Source organism: Dermacentor albipictus, chromosome 9 (assembly GCF_038994185.2).
Source record: "Dermacentor albipictus isolate Rhodes 1998 colony chromosome 9, USDA_Dalb.pri_finalv2, whole genome shotgun sequence".
NCBI classification, from domain to species: Eukaryota; Metazoa; Arthropoda; class Arachnida; order Ixodida; family Ixodidae; genus Dermacentor; species Dermacentor albipictus.
The window spans coordinates 132,250,086-132,269,291 of record NC_091829.1 but is presented as its reverse complement, the minus strand read 5'-3'; the positions used below and the strand labels follow the sequence as shown (position 1 = coordinate 132,269,291).

Below are 19,206 nucleotides of genomic sequence, written 5' to 3'. Positions count from 1 at the left end.
CTTGTTAACTCCTACCTTCTCTCCCCACGGCCCTATATATGTACGGACCGCAATAAACCAGCTTCATTGTTTCCTGAGTTCCTGGCCTTCGTCGTTACGATACAATAGTGATTCACAATAGCGAGTGTAAAAATAAGGCGGACAGTATTGGTAAGATGCTTGGGCCAATATGTTTTAGGATTGCTTTATTTAAGCCAGTATTGTCAGCGGAAGATGAAATCTTAAGATTAGTAAGGAGAGAATAAATTCCAGAATCGGTAATTGTTATTTCAGGCATAAATGAATGAGTGCGAGTCATGGTGACTAAAGGCTCTGAACATTCAGAATCAGAATCGGTTTTTATTGAGATCATTAGAATGATTACAAGTTCTTAATATTCAGGAGGAGGTCCCGGAGTCAAAGACTGCAATGGGAACTCCTTTACAAAGTAAACGTAATAAAACAAAAGTACAGCAGTTTTCAACACATTGTTAAAAAATTACACCGACGAAAATGTTTCGTTCAGTAGTTCGGAACAATCAGCCTCAGTTATCGCTGCGCCATCATGATCAGTAAGGGCGAAAGAGCTGCGAAATAACTTCAGCACAAATATAACTAATCACTTTATCGAGAGCCTCAGCAGGGCATTGGGGCAAGTGAATTGCATTCAACCGAAGCTTATCTGCAAGTTTCCTGTCAAGTAAGATTATTGCCCTCACTTTAATGAGCTCCTATAGTAAATGGTTCTGTGCTGTGCTCGAAGCAAACACCGTATTCTGGGTTGAGATTTGCAGATGCAGCTCCCCTCCTGTGCTATGCACTGTAGCAACTCAGCGTGTTGCTGCTGCCAGGACTGTTGCTACCGAGACCTTACACAACGCAAAGCACTGTCTGCAGTCACAGAAATGTCAACAGTGCAGTGCATGCGCAGTACGTGGTTTTTGTGAAACAAGGGAAAAGGAAGAATGGTCGAAGCAGTATGATGAACTGTGACGTCACAAACACCGATAGTGCCACATAGCAGTTGGTCGTACATGTCCATGCCCTTTGGTTTCCAAAACATTGCACAAAAGCCATGTACTCCAGTGGTCGCCCTTGAATGACTGCAGGTGGTACCTTTAAGTTTACTTCTAGGCCTGTCTTTTGCGAAAGTTACCTTATTTTGCAGAGTGTCACCCTGCCATTAGGGCCGACAGCAGGTAGAAAAATCCTGACATGACACACTATTTCCACGTGTGGCACATTGCAAGAAGTGCGTCATGAATATACCTCATTATTATACAGCAACAATGAGTGCCTTGATCGCGCACTGTTTTTCCTAGGATTGAAGAAATAGCTCAAAGCAGCTGCGAAATTCCGCAACTGTTCTTATAATCAGCAACTGATATACAGCGTAATCAACCATCTGTACTCGGTGGCAGCTTTGAGACAAGGTGATGGCGACCGAATAGTGAGCATGTGGAAGTCTCTGGTGAACCATATATGAGACCAGCATCATGGACATGAAGCGCCCTTCGCATAATGTCTGCATGTAACCTTTCAAGCCAGAGCATGGATGACACAACGTAATTTGCCTAAACTGCTCGCCTGTTAAGGTGCAAGCCTTAAATACCTCATCAGACAGTAGGCTTGAATACGCTGCGTGTGGTACAGAAAGTCACGTGAGCTCGCCTCGTGCAGACGTGCTCGTGCCATCACCTTCTTCCACAGCTGGCTCGCGTTCCCATACTGCCCCTTGCGCTCGTGCCACTACTGTCGCGTTCAGCGTCACCTACTTCCGCAGCTGGCTGCGATGCTGCTCATCATGCCAAGAAATAAAGGCAAAGTTAATCAAGATAGAGCTAATTCAACCACTAGAACCCATGACCTTCGGTGGGAGTCGAACCGTCGAGCTTATGGGTGGGTAAAACCCACGGCCTTTGGTGTTAAGGTAATTCCAGTAAACAGGAATGGAGCATCGCTTTTCCTTGCTCCAACTACTTCTCCTGAAGTTTTATCGTGTGTCAGAGCTACAAGCAACAGCAAGTCACTAGACGCCGATGGTGTCCAGATTCACCCTGTAAAGAATGCGATCGATATTATAATCTCTATTCTAGCCGATGTTCATAACATGATATTATCAACAGGTGTCTTTCCTAAGAGAATACAAATTACACGCGTTGTTCCCGTCTTCAAGCGCGGTGATAAAAATGCATTAAATAATTATCGGCCTATATCAATAATTCCAGTATTTTCTAAGGGCATTCAGAAAATAATGCATTTGCGATTATTCTCATTCTTTAACCGTCACTGTTTGATTACAGCCTTTCAACATGGTTTTCGAAACCACGGCTCAACGTAAACAGCCCTTCTGAGCCAAGAAGAAATAATTTTAGACGCATTCAGCCGTAAGCAAATGGCACTAGGCATATACATAGAATTATCTAAGGTTATTGTTTTAATTAATCCATCCTTCTTAACAAATTAGAAATGTATGGTGCACGTGGAACCGCACACTCGTATCTGACATCTTAGTTGTCCCACAGGTTACAGTTCGTAGATGCCAGTAACGCATTATCCTCAAGGAAGCCACTTATCACTGGTGTGCCACAAGGAAGCATTTTGGGCCCACTTTTATCTTTAATTTACGTAAATGACATCGTACGCTGTACAGATAACGCTACATTCGTTTGGTATGCCGATGACACAACCGTTTTTATTACTGGCAACGTGGAAACAGATGTAGAAATAAAGGCTAATAAGACGCTGTATGACTTAGAACGCTGGTCCACGATCAACTGCTTAAAAATCAACCCTAAGAAAACAAAAGTAATCCTGTACACGCCTAGAGGTAAGTTGTTGACAACTAACATGAACTTGTGTCTGGGCAGTGACCAGTTAGAGATAGTGGATTCTGTTAATATGGTTAGGGTGCGTTTTATAAAGCACCTTACCTGAAATGAGCATGTTGATCATCTCCAATCAAAATTGTCATCTGCCTTTAGTGTCACTGCTCGTATGCGTCGCTTACTCCCGACCAAGGTAAAAATAATGCTATACAATGCTCTGGTAGTATCTGTCATGCAGTATTGCATCTTGGTGTGGGGCACAACTGGTGTGACAAACTTGCAGAAACTACATTCACTACAAAAAAGAGTTATGTGTTACATAGCTGGTCTACATTATACGTACTTCACAGTACGTACTTCGTACTTCGCATTATACGTACTCGTACTTTTCGAAATGTGAAATTCTTGCTCTGTTTTGTTTTTACAATTATAGGTTGATGTTGTGCCACAAAGGTTTCGTAAAATTTGGCATTTATGATACAATTCATCTGGCAAAACTTCGAGAGAGTACAAATATTCGTCAGACCTGACATAAAGAAAGGTGGTTCGTACCCACCCTGAGAACCTCCTATGATGAGCAATCGTTATCTTGTTCATTAACTTCGTTGTTTAACTTATTAGACCGACAGAATTTCGATCCCTCCTAAAACCGAAACTCTCGCATCAAACATTTTTCTCAACTTATTTATTCGCAAGACTAGACCATGCCTTCTTATTTCTCCTATTTCTGTTCCCCACTGTTGTTTATGTGTGTTATTTGTTGCCGTCTTGTTACACTCTGTTTTACCCTGCTTTGCGATGTTTTTTTTTCATTTTTTGTGTACGACTGGCCTTCATCTTGCTGTTATGCCAACTTGTAAGGGGTCGGGACCTAGTCAAGCCGTCCGAGCTGTTAGTCCCGTACTCCTCCTTGTTTAAGTAAATAAAATGAGTGATTGATTGATTGAAATTAATTAAAGCACTCGAACCCTTGACCTTTGGTAGGAGCCGAAGCCATGGCCGTTGGTGTTAATTAGGGCGAAGTTAATTCAGGTAGCGTCCATTAAGACACCCAAACCCACGACATTTGGCGGGAGAAAACAAGTATGCTTAAGTGAATGTCAAATTTTTTTATCTCATGTAATCGGGAAATGTTCATGTGCCGCTACCGACACAAGGTGTCTTATCTTTAAATATTCCTTGCACAAATGCACAACTCCAACACCACAACTTCCATGCATGAGCATAAACGAAGATTTTATTTATGTATATTTGTATGCAGTATGAATTCAACAACTGCTGAAAAAATCATTCAAAATATGACGTAGGCTGCTTACAACAGGTTTGGGTGAAGCAATCTACCACACACAAAGATTCATGGGATGAGTTTGGACTGACAAAGGGTACGTCTAAAGGTTGTTGTTGATGTTACCTGCGGTATTCCTATATCGGGTGCTTTTGTACTACCTCAAATACCTGACATGGCAGTGGCTTGCAGCTTTTCTTTTTATGACCATGAATTGATTTTTTTCTTTTGTTATTCTGCCAGCAAGTGTTGACGTATATTCTACGCTGCTTGTGTATTTATTTCTGTTCGTAACCCTCCGCATGCAACCTACCTACCATGGGGAGGACGGCCCTGGTCAGGCATTGTGCCTTTCGGCGTCCTCCCTGGTGTGTATGCACTTCGAATAAGTTCTATTCCATTTTAATGTATAACCTTGCAGCGCTTTCATGTGCGTCTGAATGCATGGTCATGTGCTTCGTCTTATAGAAAGACTGCGTCTGTTCTTGTGTCATGCACTCTCTGGGGTGGTTACTTAGCAGAGTTTAAATCTTTGCTACACCTATTGTAAGCAATCCTGCACCAACTACTACACATGCCAAAAAGATACTGTGCTTCTCTGGTTCAGCAAGAACAAAATCCCATTATTTTGTCGGTGAACGTCAATAGAAAGCCACTCTGTTTTGTATGGTTATCCAAACTTGCCAAGTTCATCATTTTAACACCTTCTTGAAGATACCTTTTGCAAAGATTCCCCCGCCTTCCAAAAGCTGAGACCAATTTTCGAAAGCCCTCGCTTGCTAAGTGATTTTCGCCACCTTTCACCTGGAGCACTGACGTAGTCATTAGTCATTCAACAGCTTGTTAATTCGCTTTGCCCCTAAATCGGTAGCTTACTCACCACATGGCATGAAAGCAAGGTGGATTGCCTAAATGAGAGGATACGAACACGCATACCAGCTTCCAAATTTGTTTCCAGGGCTCAACTAGCTGTTCTTCGCTATAATGAGAATGCTACAACACATAAGGCTTCCACAAGGAAAGGAGCGCTACGATGGAAAGTAAAGCTGAGCAAAGCAAGGAAGGGGCCCTTCACCGTCGCCCCTTGCAAGACACTGCCAGCCTATGGTACTGAAACAAAGTGCGTTCCTTCAGAAATTTACTAGGCTTGTTGCTAATATTTACCACACCTGAAGAATGCTTACATCTGTTTCGGTAACATGTTTCTCGTGCTAGGAGCCACGCCACAAGGAGCCATGCTGTGACATAATTTATTTATTTATGTATTTATGTGTTTATAGTCTACGTTCAAAAGCTCGTCCAAGCAGTGATGATGAGGTGTGAGGCCAGCTCAAACCGGAGCAGCCTTGCCAGTAGCTCAACTGGGCCACGCCTGCACATGAGATACGCTTATGAAAAGCCATCCAAGGAGGCACTCATTGCTACACGACAGTCAAGATTTTCTGCTATAGCTGAGTAATTTCTAAGAAAATCATTGCTTTTTTCATTTTCTCAGAACAGGAACTGCTTACCTTAGCATCATCTTTATGTACACATAGCTTGATCTCCCCCTCACATGATGAGGGGAGGAGGAGGATAAGCTGGTGCACGAAGTAAGTGGAATTGAGTATGTTGAAGAAAAGATGAGGACGGAGAAAAAGAGAGGAGGGGCTGAGGACGGTGTTTAATTGTCAGACTGAGACAACATAGGGAAACTAATACTGGTTTAGAAGCAAGGCTGACAAAAAAATGTAAACAGACACAAACATGCAAGTAGTTGTTGCAACAACTCCACGCCCATCTTCCCCCAAACGATGAAATGGGGCGTCGTGCTCTTCTAATGCGTGGAAAGAAAAACAGCCTCAGTCAATGCGTCGCAACCAACGGTCACTAAATTTTAAAACTTTCGTTTTAATGCAACAAACCTTATCGAATTCGGTGCAGTAATTTCCGTGGAAACAATTTCTCCTTCCCCAAGTATTCAGATAGGAGGCCCCGAGCTAAAACTTGCGTGTCACATTTATCCACTGCGGATCATACGTTTTTCCGGTTAGCGCATTCTTTCTCAAGTTCTTTTTTATCCAGGAGTATGAACGAGGTCGCAATGCATATGTCATATGTATTGCTAAATGCCATCTCCTTGGACTAACGAAGAAGACCACGATGGCCTAGACGTTGCGCTTGTTCCACCAACTTGCCATCCCTGTAAATAGCCTGTGCTCTTAGTCGTGCTTCGCTCTCATCTATTTGACGCCCAATCACACAGTGGCGAAGGGTACTGTCGCCACACGACAGAGCTCCGGAGGCGCCAGCGTTGCGACCACCATCCGGCATCTGCGTCGGTGCCGCGGACCACGATTGTTTTAGCCCACCCGCGATACCCTGGACCGTTCAACAGGACCCATGACACTGACGTTGAGGAGCGGCTGACACAATATGAGCGGGTGAGTGAGCAAAATCAATGGGACCTAGTGCTCATGCTCGCCAATGCGATCTTTTATTTGAGTGGAACGGCCAAGTTGTGGTATAAAAATCATGAGGTTGGCTAATAAGCTTGGGAACAAGTCAAGGACCGCGCACTCACGGATTTGCCCGTTAGCCCGTTTCATTAACGGATAAGCGAAACGGCCAAATTTGAAGCGTCTGATTAATCACCTCACGAAATCTCCGATTCAAATAGATTCCACGATTTGCATTGGATCGGCATACTTTTTTTAATGATTAGCAAAGTGAATGATGGTGCATAATCCATTCTTCATGTTCCTGAGCATTTTTTATGCAGTTGTGCATGCTCTGCGGTCTTGTTCTTTACAAACCAATACTGAGCACCAGCGATTATATTTCTCTTTCTAGAGAAATAGTCGAGCCTCGTATATATAAAGCCTTCGAAAACTTTAGAAAGCACCGGCAGACCAGGTATTGGCCTGCATTTTGAGAGTTCACCTTTACATCTACCTTAATAAAGGAAAAAAACGCCACATTCCTTTCCTTACGAGGAAAAAACGCCACAATCCAGCATACAAATTCCAAATAATGAGGCATGAAGGTGCGCATGGGTGGGGTAAAGAAAGGGTGCAACATTATTAGGCAGTACAACATTTATCTAATCCACAACAGCAGAAAATTTGTGATTCAACTCCCTGATCACGCTCTCAGCGTCCAGAGCAACTGTAGTTAGGAGCGCAAATGTACATGACATCGCAACATCTCAGCTCCGCCAGTTCTGTCCATCATATTCACCTACATTTGCACAGAACTTATTCGTGCCTGTAAGCACGTCAATACTGCTCCCGCTACTCGCAGCAGTGTCAGTAGAATGGATAAGCACTATTCAAAGGCGCTTGTGCCGCCTGTCTCGACTCACATTTTCCTGCCATTAGAATGTCGTTATTTTGTTCTTTAGGACAGTCTATCTTGCGACGGTTTCCTAGGATTATCACGTTTTTTTTTTCTAATAAATGCTGATAATTCTTTTTTCTTCATAAGGCCGTATACTTTGTTACGGTGAGGTTTTGTAATTCCTGTGAAGAAAACTGTCATTGGTTTCGACAAAAGTATGGGGCATTTTATTTTTTTACTCGCTTCCCTACATTTCGTGCCACAAACACTGACAGCTGTGCAGTGCTATCCCAACATCGTGCTTCGCTAAAGTGCTCGGTATAATTGCCCTAAGCGTTGCAGTAGATAAGGTCCGTCTTGAACGCTGACGCACCATGTGCACATGCATCTTTGCCCTAGTTAGCTGCGAGAAATGTGGATTTTTCCCACAAGTACACAGCAATCAAACAATAACCATGCTGTGTATGCCCCTGATTTTGCTCATCTCACGCCGAGGGCGGCAGCAGAGCGTTCAAAAAATAACGTCTTGGTCACATGACCAAGCCATAGCCATGGTGACGAGCGCGCACGAGAGAAAGAGCCGTGGCTATGGAGGAAGGAAACAAGAGGAAGGAGCATATCGCAAAGCGATTGAAGGCGAAATCAGCTAGGCCAGGGGCGACTCAAGACGTCATCTCACGTCAAAGTGCGTGGTTGGTTGTGGTGTTCCCGTACTGCAGGCAGAGCCACGGCAGGGCATCTGAACAAGAGCGCACCGAATGAAAACTACTCGCATGGCTGCTGGGAACCAAATGTCCCCGCAAATCTCGATTCTTTCTCTGTTATGTCGACCCAAGAGGTCATGTTTTAGGCCACCACTGTGGCTTCACGGAGCGTTCGCTTGCCAAGGCTGACTGCATGACGCAATGCTCCCTCATATATTTTTGCTTCTTCCATGGCCGTGGCACGGAGGGGCCACGTGGTCTGCGACGAACCACGGCCAGATTGAAGCGCCGCTAGTTCTCGCGACCTACACTTGGACAACGGAACACTCTCCAGTGCCACTAGCACTAGAAAACAAAGGGAGCCGTGAGATTATTTTTTTCCAGTCATTGCGGGCTTGGCCACTATTTTGTACGGACACAGCACTCACATAGGAAATGCACTCGAACAGCTTGATACGTGGCCGGCGGTATACCTGTCGTTCCTAAAGGAAGTTGTTTCGGAGCTGGCATAAGAGCTTGGCTCCAAATTTTAGCAAAGAGAAGTCAGTGCCTAGCCAGCGTTTTCTCAGTAGTTTTGGATTCGAATACCAGAGGATGGACGCGAATTGTTTCCTGCTACGCATTGTGATGTCCGAGCTACCGATACACGGGGGAAGATCTGTTTGCATCATCACTGGTGTGTCGTTAAGCACGCTCTGCATTACGAGCTCTAGAGAGCGCGTTTCCGCCAAGGCTCAGCTGTAGCTGGCTCAGACTTTGCTTGGAAAGAAAGATGAAGTCCTGTTCTCTAGAGATGCATCACAAGTACTGACACAAGAGTGCTTTCCTGGAAACGTGCGTGAAACACGACACTTGAAACGCGGCTCTGAGGGCGCGTTCTAACAGCATCGTTTTATTCTTAATAAACGCTGGCCAATTAGGCAGAGAAATTAAACATTCCCTGCTGCAGCCTACGGAGTGCGAATGAACGTCACAACATGTGGAACCGCACTTGGTGCAGCTACTGCCGTGGAGCAAATATTTCAAAGTAACTGGCGATATTAGGAAAAGTTGGTGTGCCCATTCTTGCTGCCAAGCCGTATTTCACATTGGAAGTGCATTGCAATGCAGTGCGACACTTCTGTCTTCCAGAAATCGTTTCTGAAAGGTGCGCTCATCACTGTTTGCCGATGATTTCTGAGACAACTCACCTAGGAGGCCTGTGAAATCCATAGAGGTCAAAAACGGGTTTTCCCAGTCGGCGTGGCCGGGAGTTGAGGAAGCTCACAGGAAGCAGAACCTGGAACGCCAGCTTCGCCTTGGGATGGCCACGACCAAAGGGGTGTCGCAATTACCATACGTCTACGCTGGGCGCTAAACCGAACAACATCGAGCGTCGTCTGCTGCTTGGTGCAGACGGGGTGCGTCCGAGAACTGCGCTGCAGCAGCGACCACTGCGACGCGCGCGGCGTCTCTGCGGCGGATCGAACATGGTCGCTCCTTCTCCTCGGCACGCCGTCCTGCCCACCTCCTCCATGGTGCCGCTCTCAGCTCCTCGCTTTCGCTTTGACGCTTCGCATTTTCATTGCTGCATTTTGCACACCTGACTTCACTCCTTGGTGCAGTACTGCACTTGTGACGCGTACCTGTCGAGCTCTCGTTCCACTTCGCTTTATCCTGCAGTTTAAATTCATAACGTACTACGTGAACGGAAACCACCCTCTCTCAAATTATATGGCGTGAAAAAAAATAATGACCGACAAAGTCGAAGAACTTTTGTTGAAAAATGCAGAACTCGCTGGGATGCAAAGACGCAGAAAATACTCGTTATGCATGGGCGTTTCTAGCATGGTGTAGCACGGGAGGAAGGGGCAATTGCCCCCTCCAGCCTCCCACACTTTTCAGAAGCGGTAAAACGGCGCGTGGAGTCCCGACCAAGATGTCTCGAGTCTACAGAAAGCCGCTAAATCCCTGATAATGGGGTTCTGGCCACTCCATCGCGGAGTTTCTGCCACATTTGTTCTTCGGGGCACTCATCACCGTTATTTATATTACACACAGGGTCTACTGTATTACATCTGGTGAATTTCCCCACCTCTACACATCGCCAGTAGCCTTTGAAGGCATAAGCGATTCGGGCTAGTTGGTATGTCATACTGGGAGCCTCAATAGCGGAATTGAGGTTCCCAGTACTTTCAAGACTGCGTCGATTTGGCCGTAAAGGGTTTCCTCACGCTGAAGCAGAAGGCAGCACGAAACGTTTGCTTTTTTGCTGCCGGCGCTTTTCATGACAGCGGCGTTGTTACATCGAGTGCGCGTGGTTATCGAGTGATAGCCGGCTGTGATTAAGGTGTAGCGCGACTGAAGCTGTTCAGCATGTTGCGCATTCCCTAGCGTGTATATTGACAGGTGCACTCGTTTATCTTTATTGGGTGACCGCATTTCACCACCTAATAAATGTTATCGCACAGCTCAGGATGCGCTTGCATGTATCCGAAATTTTTAGAAAGTTATCGATGATTCTATCCGCTGTCTTCTCACCGAACCTTGTGTAATATCATTTCATCACACGACGCGAATGATGTAGAACTTTCTGGAAGACACGCTGGTCTCAGCGACAAATCTGGAAGCTTCGATGACTGACGCATGGAACCGACGCGTTTGAACCATTGATCAGATTTTTGAGCCACTGTTCCAAAGTTATCGCTTAGCTCATGACGAATCTGCACGTATTTCAAGCATCTAAAACGTCGTCAACGGTTCAATAGCGAAAGAGAGTTATCTGGTCAGATTGCGCCCGTGAAGCGAATACAGGCGTATACATCATTCTCGATCAATTTTGAGCGCCCGCAATTGCGCTGCAATGTACGACCATTCAGATCTGGTGAACCGATGCCTTGATTCGTAGATCAGATTCAGAGGAAGCACTATTTTGTGCGCAGCCATCGCTGTGCTTTGATAGTTATTTTCTTTTCCAGCGCAAGGTCGCCTTATAATGAGTTTTATTTCTGACACAGTCTTTTGGAACGACCTTGTTCTTTATTGAGTGACAACTGAGAAATGGACTAGGATTTTTTTTTTGTGTGTGCGTTTCTCATTTATACAAATGATTTATTATTTACAACTGACTTTTTAATCTAAGAAGTTGTAAATGACAGCAACGTGGACACTCACAGAAGGTCTCAAGAATAAAGAAAATTTAAATGCTTGTTAGCCTGCTTTCGCCTGATGGCAAGCAAGGAAATTTCAATAAAAATATTCTTAGAATAATTAAAAGCCTATGCACTTGAAAACGTTTCATCTGAGTTCCGCATTTTCAAGCGAATACCCACTTGAAGGCGTTGTGTATTGTGGGTCCTTGACGTACGTCCAACCTTCAAGAAAGAGATAGAGAAAAAACATTTATTCGGACCATCGAGGTGGTTGCTCTTGAGGTCGAGTGGGTGGGGTCCTCATACAAAAGGTCATTCTGAGTTTTTCATTTCCGGAAGGCGTGTTACCCTGCTGCCTTTCACTCCGGTTCACAACCACGCAAAAGACGAAAGTTCTGCGTGAGTAGCGTCGTTAGCCCAAACGCACGAGCTACCGTAACTCACCTCGCCTGTATCGCTTTCATTCAGGCCTGGATAGGAAATGTATCTTTTAAAATGACGCTTCAGGAATGCGAAAAAAGCTGCCCTCTAATAGCTCAGCTACGTTTCTTTCATATTGTACTTCGTCTGTGAGAGATGAGGCAGGCCACCGACAAAAAAAACTGCAACATACTAAAGAAAAGGGAAGATAATTGAAGTGCCAAAGGCAAGCAGTTTAACCATGGACAATTGGCTACCGTACATATGGGGAGGGAAAAAATTGGCTGAAGGCTTAGCTTGGTTCAGCCTGGAAGATTGCGAAATAATACCCTTGGCTGCGCCTTGGTTCGGCTGATGGTGTGGACATGGTTGCCCTTTGTTAAACTTAAAGCTACACATCATCCAACATAGCAGCGCGCCGACCACTGCGAGGAGCCGAGGTGTAGCCCCATTTATCCTCCTAGCGCGGCATCACACCAGCGAGCGCCCTCTCTCGGTAAGGCCGCAGCAGCGGCGCCCAAGACTTCGCCTCCACCATCGATGCCACGAGCTGAGGCCCCGTCTCTCGGTCTGGCGTGACGTCACACGGTCACGTGATGCGCAGCTGTGTAAGGAGGCGCCACGACCACCGATGGGCCGAAAGTGCGAGCAGTATTGCTTTCGCAATAAAAATTAATAGTAATTTAGCCGTAAATTCGAGAAGAAATGCGGTAAGCATTGCGTCGTACCTGTGTGAGGTCCCGGATCCATGATTTATGCCAAGTTTACTAAATTGCAGTATGTTTCAGTACCTCATCGACAAACGTCCTGTCTCTTCTAGGCGCGAAGTGTAACCGACGGTGGGTTCTGGAGCATGCCACCATGTATATATATATATATATATATATATATATATATATATATATATATATATATATATATATCATCAGCCTGGTCACGCCCACTGCAGGGCAAAGGCCTCTCCCATCTTTCTCCGCCAACCCCGGTCATGTACTAATTGTGGCCATGCCGTCCCTGCAAACTTCTTAATCTCATCCGCCCACCTAACTTTCTGACGCCCCCTGCTACGCTTCACTTCCCTTGGGATCCAGTCCGTAACCCTTAATGACCATCGGTTATCTTCCCTCCTCATTACATGTCCTGCCCATGCCCATTACTTTTTCTTAATTTCAACTAAGATGTCATTAACTCGCGTTTGTTCCCTCACCCAATCTGCTCTTATCCCTTAACGTTACACCTATCATTCTTCTTTCCATAGCTCGTTGCGTCGTCCTCAATTTGAGTAGTACCCTTTTCGTAAGCCTCCAGGTTTCTGCCCCGTAAGTGAGTACTGGTAAGACACAGCTATTATACACTTTTCTCTTGAGGGATAATGGCAACCTGCTGTTCATGATCTGGGAATGCCTGCCAAACGCACCCCAGCCCATTCTTATTCTTCTGATTATTTCCGTCTCATGATCCGGATCCGCCGTCAATACCTGTCCTAAGTAGATGTATTCCCTTACGACTTCCAGTGTCTCGCTGCGTATTGTAAACTGCTGTTCTCTCCCGAGACTGTTAAGCATTACTTTAGTTTTCTGCAGATTAATTTTTAGACCCACTCGTCTGCTTTGCCTCTCCAGGTCAGTGAGCATGCATTGCAATTGGTCCCCCGAGTTACTAAACAAGGCAATATCATCAGCGAATCGCAAGTTACTAAGGTATTCTCCATCAACTTTTATCCCCAATTCTTCCCAATCCAGGTCTCTGAATACCTCCTGCAAACACGCTGTGAATAGCGTTGGAGATATCGTATCTCCCTGCCTGACGCCTTTCTTTATTGGGATTTTGTTGCTTGCTTTATGGAGGACTACGGTGGCTATGGAGCCGCTGTAGATATCTTTCAGTATTTTTACATATGGCTCATCTACACCCTGATTCCGTAATGCCTCCATGACTGCTGAGGTTTCGACTGAATCAAACGCCTTCTCGTAATCAATGAAAGCTATATATAAGGGTTGGTTATATTCCGCACATTTCCCTATCACCTGATTGATAGTGTGAATATGATCTATTGTTGAGTAGCCTTTACGGAATCCTGCCTGGTCCTTTGCTTGACAGAAGTCTAAGGTGTTCCTGATTCTATTTGCGATTACCTTAGTAAATACTTTGTAGGCAACGGACAGTAAGCTGATCGGTCTATATTTTTTCAAGTCTTTGGCGTCCCCTTTCTTATGGATTAGGATTATGTTAGCGTTCTTCCAAGATTCAGGTACGCTCGAGGTCTTGAGGCATTGCGTATACAGGGTGGCCAGCTTCTCTAGAACAAGCTGTCCACCATCCTTCAACAAATCTGCTGTTACCTGATCCTCCCCAGCTGCCTTCCCCCTTTGCATATCTCCCAAGGCTTTCTTTACTTCTTCCGGCGTTACCATCGGGATTTCGAATTCCTCTAGACTATTTTCTCTTCCATTATCGTCGTGGGTGTCACTGGTACTGTATAAATCTCTATAGAACTCCTCAGCCACTTCAACTATCTCATCCATATTAGTAATGATATTGCCAGCTTTGTCTCTTAACGCATACATCTGATTCTTGCCAATTCCTACTTTCTTCTTCACTGTTTTTAGGCTTCCTCCGTTCCTGAGAGCATGTTCAATTCTATCCATATTATACTTCCTTATGTCAGCTGTCTTACGCTTGTTGAATAACTTCGAAAGTTCTGCCAGTTCTATTCTAGCTGTAGGGTTAGATGCTTTCATACATTGGCGGTTCTTGATCAGATCTTTCGTCTCCTGCGATAGTTTGCTGGTATCCTGCCTAACGGAGTTACCACCGACTTCCATTGCACACTCCTTAATGATATCCACAAGATTGTCGTTCATTGCTTCAACATTGAGGTCCTCTTCCTGAGTTAAAGCCGAATACCTGTTCTGAAGCTTGATCTGGAATTCCTCTAGTTTCCCTCTTACCGCTAACTCATTGATCGGCTTCTTATGTACCAGTTTCTTCCGTTCCCTTCTCAGGTCTAGGCTAATTCGAGTTCTTGCCATCCTGTGGTCACTGCAGCGCACCTTGCCGAGCACGTCCACATCTTGTATGATGCCAGGGTTAGCGCAGAGTATGAGGTCTATTTCATTTCTAGTCTCGCCGTTTGGGCCCCTCCACGTCCACTTTCGTCTATCCCGCTTGCGGAAGAAGGTATTCATTATCCTCATATTATTCTGTTCCGCAAACTCTACTAATAGCTCTCCCCTGATATTCCTAGTGCCTATGCCATATTCCCCCACTGCCTTGTCTCCAGCCTGCTTTTTGCCTACCTTGGCATTAAAGTCGCCCATTAGTATAGTGTATTTAGTTTTCACTCTACCCATCGCCGATTCCACGTCTTCATAGAAGCTTTCGACTTCCTGGTCATCATGACTGGATCTAGGGGCGTAGGCCTGTACAATCTTCATTTTGTACCTCTTATTAAGTTTCACAACAAGACCTGCCACCCTCTCGTTAATGCTGTAGAATTCCTGTATGTTACCAGCTATATTCTTATTAATAAGGAATCCGACGCCTAGTTCCCTTCTCTCTGCTAAGCCCCGGTAGCACAGGACGTGCCCGCTTTTTAGCACTGTATATGCTTCTTTTGGCCTCCTAACTTCAGTGAGCCCTATTATATCCCATTTACTGCCCTCTAATTCCTCCAATGGCACTGCTAGACTCGCCTCACTAGATAACGTTCTAGCGTTAAACGTTGCCAGGTTCATATTCCAATGGCGGCCTGTCCGGAGCCAGTGATTCTTAGCACCCTCTGCAGCGTCGCAGGTCTGACCGCCGCCGTGGTCAGTTGCTTCGCAGCTTGACATAAAAACGTTTACAGCGCAAACACATGCAACCACAAAGTAAGGGACAGGACACAAGCGCTGACTGTCAACTAACGTTTATTAACGGAAGACAGGTGCCTTATATAAGGGGAAAGGCATAAGCGAAAGGGGAAGGGAGTGATACAATCGGGGAAAATGATGATGCGCATCGATAAACGAACGTGCCAGCAGTCAACGCATTCAGGCGCGAAGAAACAAGAAAACGATAAAACTAGACAAACACTAACAAAAAGACGAGGGATATTAAGATACAATGAAATCAGAAAGCAGCCGCTTCCAAAAAATGAAGCTCTGCCGCAAAAAGCGATACAGAAGGTGTGCTTACGCACTTGCTGCCATATTTGTGTATGTAAAACGTTTCCAAACTGACGCGCGCCGTCTCGTCGGCACTCTTGCCGAGAATCTTCGTCTCTCCCAAACGAGCCTCGCATCCTGTGCATCCAATTACATGCGCGACCAAATGCGCGTACTTGTCTTTTAAGTTGCTTAGATTTCGGGCATGTTCCCCCAAGCGTTCATTAATGCAGCGGCCGGTTTGGCCGACATAAGCCTTTCCACACTTCAAAGGAATGGCGTAGACCACTCCTGTGGAACACTTGATGAAGGGCTTCTCGTGTTTTTGCTGGCAACCTCTTTTTTTAGAGTTGCAGATGCGTGGGCACAACTGTGCCAGCTTGTTGGGTGCCGAAAAAACAACGGAAACACCATGCCTGTTGGCTACCTTCTTAAGACTGTGCGAAGTCTTGTGCAGGTACGGCACAACCAAAGGCTTGTCGGTCTTCCGACGGTCATCTTTTACTCGTGTTCCCAGTTTAAGCTTCTGAAGGAGGGTCTCAGACACCGCAATCAAAACCGAATGGGGGAATCCCGCCGCCACAAGTCGGCTGGCCTGATTCTCAAAACTTGTCTGCATCAGGTGCGGGCACGACTTCTGAAGAGACGATTCCAAACAGTGCGACGCTATAGCTCTTTTTACAGTTTTGGAATGCGCTGAATCATATGGCAGCAAGTCCTTTTTTGCGCGAGGGAAGTAGCCCCAGCAAACGTGGTCTTCATCAAAGGGTAGTTTCAGGTCTAAAAACTGTAAGGCATTTGCGTCAGGTAGTTCGTGGGTAAAATTTAGCCCAAGTGCATGCTTGTCAAATGCGTTTAAAACTTCACCTACTGTAGAGAGGTAGGTGAAGGCCGTCTGCTTTTTTAAAAGCACTAAAAAGTCATCTACGTATCTAAAAACCTTTAAAACGGACCCCCCCAAAAAAGACCTATCTAAAAATCTATCTACCTTTGCTAAAAAAATATCGCAAAGAATTGGAGCCACGCAGGACCCAATGCAGATACCGTTGCGCTGCAAAAAAGGCAGGTTGTCATAAACAATAAAAGTAGATTTGAGGTAAAACTGCAACAACGATATAAAATTATCTACTGACAAGCCTGTTGAGTTCCGGAATGACACTTCGCCGTTTGCTTCCACGCATTCTCTAACAGCCAACAAAAGCTGATCTTGAGGCACAGAATAAAACAAGTCTTGTACATCTACGGAAAAACCAAAGCCAATGTTGTCTGTTCTCTCAAGAAACAGCGCGACATCCGTAGATTTCTTTGTTAAGAACGGATCATCCAAAGCAAGCGTTTTGAGATGCTTTTGCAAAAACCGACTAACGTTTATTTGCCACGAACCTTCTTCACTAACGATAGTCCGGAATGGAATATCTGGTTTGTGGGTCTTGGCTGTAAAAAATGCGTTTAGGCTACTACCTCTGATATTAGCAATATCCCTCGCAAGTTTGTCCAGATTTAATTCCCTGCAGAAGTTAATAAACTTGGTCTTGACCCTAACGGCACTCTTCTTAATGGGCTCAAAATTCTTATTGATTGCCACTTGCGCTTTTTCATTGAACATTCCCTTTGGTAGAACAACAAACCCTGTCTCTTTGTCTGCTTGTACAAGCATAAGGTTATTTCTTTTGAACAAAGAAACCACACCATTTAACACACTTCTATGATTCTGCGCGTCAAGAACGTTTGGTGAGCACTTTCGCAGACAGTCTACACCCTCAAGAAGGCAGCGGTCCCGGTCCTCTTCATTTCTCGCTTTCATGGCCAATTTTCTGTTCGTTGCAATCAGCTCATGGGCTGAGACACCAGGCTCCAAACCATATTTTGGGCCCTTCTGCAGGAGACGTGTTACATTCTCAGGCAGGGAAACATTTCCAAGGACGGTTACACTTCTTTTACTCCCTTGTGTAGTGTCCCTGTTGCCTAGACAAGACAGCAACAGGTTCAGAAGGCACCTCGTGGCAAATAAACGTGGTCGGTTTTTGCAAAGCATCTCAAAACGCTTGCTTTGGATGATCCGTTCTTAACAAAGAAATCTACGGATGTCGCGCTGTTTCTTGAGAGAACAGACAACATTGGCTTTGGTTTTTCGGTAGATGTACAAGACTTGTTTTATTCTGTGCCTCAAGATCAGCTTTTGTTGGCTGTTAGAGAATGCGTGGAAGCAAACGGCGAAGTGTCATTCCGGAACTCAACAGGCTTGTCAGTAGATAATTTTATATCGTTGTTGCAGTTTTACCTCAAATCTACTTTTATTGTTTATGACAACCTGCCTTTTTTGCAGCGCAACGGTATCTGCATTGGGTCCTGCGTGGCTCCAATTCTTTGCGATATTTTTTTAGCAAAGGTAGATAGATTTTTAGATAGGTCTTTTTTGGGGGGGTCCGTTTTAAAGGTTTTTAGATACGTAGATGACTTTTTAGTGCTTTTAAAAAAGCAGACGGCCTTCACCTACCTCTCTACAGTAGGTGAAGTTTTAAACGCATTTGACAAGCATGCACTTGGGCTAAATTTTACCCACGAACTACCTGACGCAAATGCCTTACAGTTTTTAGACCTGAAACTACCCTTTGATGAAGACCACGTTTGCTGGGGCTACTTCCCTCGCGCAAAAAAGGACTTGCTGCCATATGATTCAGCGCATTCCAAAACTGTAAAAAGAGCTATAGCGTCGCACTGTTTGGAATCGTCTCTTCAGAAGTCGTGCCCGCACCTGATGCAGACAAGTTTTGAGAATCAGGCCAGCCGACTTGTGGCGGCGGGATTCCCCCATTCGGTTTTGATTGCGGTGTCTGAGACCCTCCTTCAGAAGCTTAAACTGGGAACACGAGTAAAAGATGACTGTCGGAAGACCGACAAGCCTTTGGTTGTGCCGTACCTGCACAAGACTTCGCACAGTCTTAAGAAGGTAGCCAACAGGCATGGTGTTTCCGTTGTTTTTTCGGCACCCAACAAGCTGGCACAGTTGTGCCCACGCATCTGCAACTCTAAAAAAAGAGGTTGCCAGCAAAAACACGAGAAGCCCTTCATCAAGTGTTCCACAGGAGTGGTCTACGCCATTCCTTTGAAGTGTGGAAAGGCTTATGTCGGCCAAACCGGCCGCTGCATTAATGAACGCTTGGGGGAACATGCCCGAAATCTAAGCAACTTAAAGGACAAGTACGCGCATTTGGTCGCGCATGTAATTGGATGCACAGGATGCGAGGCTCGTTTGGGAGAGACGAAGATTCTCGGCAAGAGTGCCGACGAGACGGCGCGCGTCAGTTTGGAAACGTTTTACATACACAAATATGGCAGCAAGTGCGTAAGCACACCTTCTGTATCGCTTTTTGCGGCAGAGCTTCATTTTTT

The 19,206-nt window shown here is 45.3% G+C and overlaps 1 protein-coding gene across 1 annotated transcript in view; it reads right to left on the bottom strand.

The window, feature by feature from the left end:
- Positions 1 to 9,505, bottom strand: part of LOC135915563 (receptor-type tyrosine-protein phosphatase kappa-like) — a 682,443-nt gene extending 672,938 nt beyond the window's left edge. The window contains exon 1 of the mRNA XM_065448678.2: positions 9,305 to 9,505. The gene's annotated coding sequence lies outside the window, so the exon portion shown is untranslated. The remainder of the gene's footprint in view (positions 1 to 9,304) is intronic.
- Between the last annotated feature and the right edge of the window lie 9,701 nt (positions 9,506 to 19,206).